This window comes from Vulpes lagopus, unplaced genomic scaffold (assembly GCF_018345385.1).
Source record: "Vulpes lagopus strain Blue_001 unplaced genomic scaffold, ASM1834538v1 ctg553, whole genome shotgun sequence".
Classification (NCBI taxonomy): Eukaryota; Metazoa; Chordata; class Mammalia; order Carnivora; family Canidae; genus Vulpes; species Vulpes lagopus.
Window position 1 is genome coordinate 2350 of NW_024570905.1, and position 3466 is coordinate 5815.

Consider the following 3466-nt stretch of genomic DNA (forward strand, 5'->3'; position numbering starts at 1 on the left):
TTCCATCCCTTTTTATCCTTCAGAACAGCTTTAGTAGAATATTATTTCCTCTTTAAACATTTGATAGACTTCCCCTCGGAAGCCATCTGGCCCTGGAATTTTGCGACTTGGCAGGTTTTTGATAACTGCTTCAATTTCCTCGCTGGTTATTGGCCTGTTCAGGTTTTCTATTTCGTTTTGTTCTAGTTTTGGTCATTTGTGATTTTTCCAGAACTGCATCCAATTCTTCTAGATTGCCTAATTTATTGGCTTATAGCTGCTCATAAAATGTTTTTTAAAATCATTTGTATTTCCTTGGTATGGTTCTGATCTCTCCTCTTTCTTTTGTGAGTTTATTACCTTGAGGTTTTTTTTTTTTCTTTTTCATAAGGCTGGCTAAGGGTTTATCTATCTTATTAATTCTTTCAAAGAACCAACTCCTGTTTTTCTTTTTTTATCTGTTCTGCAGTTCTTCTGGTCTCTGTTTCATTGAGTTCTGCTTGAATCTTTATTATCTCCCCTCTTCTGCTTGGTGTAGGCTTTATGTGCTGTTCTTTCTCCAGTTCATTTAGGTGCAAGTTTAGCTTGTGTATTTGAGTTATTTCCAATTTTTTGAAGGAGGCTTGTATTGAGATGTATTTCCTTCTTGGGACCTCTTTGCTGTATCCCAAATTTTTTGAATGGTTGTATCTGCATTTTCATTAGTTTCCCTGAATCCATAGATTCTTCTCTAATTTCCTGGTTGACCCATTCATCTTTTAGTAGGATGCTCTTTAACCTCCATGTGTTTGAATTTCTTCCAAATTTCTTCTTATGACTGAGTTCTAGTTTCAAAGCATTGTGGTCTGAAAATATGCAGGGGGGCAATCCTATCTTTTGGTATCGGTTGAGACCTCATTTGTGACCTAGTGTGTGGTCTATTCTGGAGAAAGTTCCATGTGCACTTGGGAAGAATGTGTATTCAGTTGTGTTCAGTTAGAAAGTTCTGTAAACATCTGTGAAATCCATCTGGTCCAGTGTATAATTTAAGGCCCTTGTTTCTTTGGTGATGTCATGCTTAGAAGATCTGATATTTACTGACAAGTACTGTGTTGAAGTCTCCTACGATTAGTGTATTATTTTATTTTTTTCTTCCTCTACTTATTGAATTAAAATTTATTTGAAAAGGTAAAGTTTATATATCCTTTGAAAAAATAAGAAGTCAAAAATTTTAGAATTAAGTAATAAGTGTTCAACATTATAAAGCCATATATAACAGTAATGAAAGCAGTGGTGATGTTTACCCTGATAAAAATATCACAGAATTCAAATCACAACTTGGATTCTCAATGATTCAAGTGTCTTATCTTACACAATAAGAGTATGGTCAATTTTAAGGTAAACTTCCTCCAGATGTGCTATCCTCAAGTCCTCTAATCTTGTGGTCCATCAGCTCACACAATGGGATAGCTGGTTGCTGTGGCAATTCTACAATGGTTGTTCTGGTCTTAGGCCATTTTTATATAGCCATTCCAGCCCCATTCTGGACCCCAACTGTTCTTGATAATCCAAAACTTATTATTTGAATCTGTTCCTTCAAAGCCATAGCCAGCCACCAGAACACCATGATCTAGATCTTTGCTGCTGCAGTCTGGATCAAAATAAATGCCTGACTTGTAGCCCTGGAAATGCCTGCATCAGTAGCAACAGAGATGGGCCCTAGAGTTGCCACTGCCTTCATTAGGGTCTTTTCCCATTGAGGGAGGTCCATGAAGCCAGTGTCATTAGCAGCAGAACACTCAGTCTTGTCGTTACAGGTCTCTATGTCCTTTCCAAGATATGGATAAGATTCCTCTGAATCCAGGCCTCCATTGTCTTTAACATGATGAAAGGCGTTATCCATCAGGCCACCACTGCAGCCCTCATTGCCTTGAGCCTTAGAGCAGTCCACCAGGTTCTGCTCACTCAGTGGCACAAGTTTGCCTGTTTTCCGGAACATCTGTCTTTTGAGGGCACCAGTTGCACTAAAAGTCCAACAAGAACCACACTGACCCTGATTCTGCACAGGAGTTACGTAGCCTTTCTCTCTCCAGTCCACAGATTTGGGGATCTCAGCAAAGATAGGTTCTTGGAACACTTTCCCTTTCTTGTGCTTCTGGTTTGGAAAGTCATTCATCACCTGCCTGAATTCTTCATTGGTCATGTCACCAAAGGTATTCATCGCCATTGTGAAGCCATGTTTCCCTTGGCTATATTCTCCATTATGCAGTTCAATCATTTTCATATTCTCCCACACTGCTCTCCTCTATCCTTCTTCATTCATGCCATATAATCTGTGCATTGCCTTCCACTGGTACCATTGTGCATTTAAGCTTTGATCGAGTTTTGGAGCTGCTGAGGCTATTCACAAGCAAAGGGCAGACAAGAAGAGTGAACAATTCATGTTTCAAAAACCTGCGGCATCCACAGCTGCGCAGGTGCACCCCACGGATCGCCAAGGCCCACGAGTCTAGTGTATTATTTTCTAAGTATCTCTTTACTTTGGTTATTAATTGCTATACTTGGCATTATTAATTGATATACTTGGCATCTCCCACATTAAGAGCATACATATTCATGATTGGTAGGTCTTCTTGCTGGATTGATCCTTTAAGTATGATATAGTGTCTGTCTTCATCTCTTACTACAGTCTTTGAGATAAACTTTAATTGGTCTGATTTGAGGATTGCTACCCCAGCTTTCCTTTGAGGAGCATCTGAATGGTAGATGGTTTTCCACTCCTTCATTTACAGGCTGGAAGTGTCCTTAGGTCTAAAATGAGTCTTTTGTAAGACAGCAAATAGATGGGACTTTCTTTTTTATCCAGTCTGATACCCTGTGTCTTTTGATGGGATCATTTAGCCCATTCACATTCAGAGTAACTATTGAAAGATATGAATTTATAGTGTTATCGTAATACCTATTCTGTCCCTGTTTTTGTGGATTATTTCCTTGAACTCCCTCTTTCTTCTACAGGGTCCCCTTTAATATTTATTGTAGAGATGGTTTGGTGGTCACATAGTCTTTCAGTTTCTGCCTATTCTGGAAGCTCTTTTTCTCTCCTATTCTGAATGGAAGTCTTCTTATTTAGGACCGTGAATATATCCTGCCAGCCCTTTCTGGCCTGACCGGTCTCTGTGGAGAGGTCTGCTGTTAATCTGGTATTTCTCCCCATATAAATTAAGAATCTCTTGTCTCATGCTGCATTAAGAACTTTCTCTTAAATGTGTGGGAAATATCAGAAAGGGAGACAGAACATAAAGACTCCTAACTCTAGGAAATGAACTAGGGGTGGTGGAAGGGGAGGAGGGTGGGGGGGTGGGGGTGAATGGGTGATGGGCACTGAGGGGGGCACTTGACGGGATGAGCACTGGGTGTTATTCTGTATGTTGGTAAATTGAACACCAATAAAAATAAATTTATTATCAAAAAAAGAATTTTCTCTTAATCTTTGAAATTTGCAAGCTTT

At 39.4% G+C, this 3466-nt stretch overlaps 1 pseudogene; it reads right to left on the reverse strand.

The window, feature by feature from the left end:
- Positions 1 to 936: 936 nt before the first annotated feature.
- On the reverse strand, positions 937 to 2538 carry LOC121483932 (annotated as a pseudogene).
- Positions 2539 to 3466: the final 928 nt, after the last annotated feature.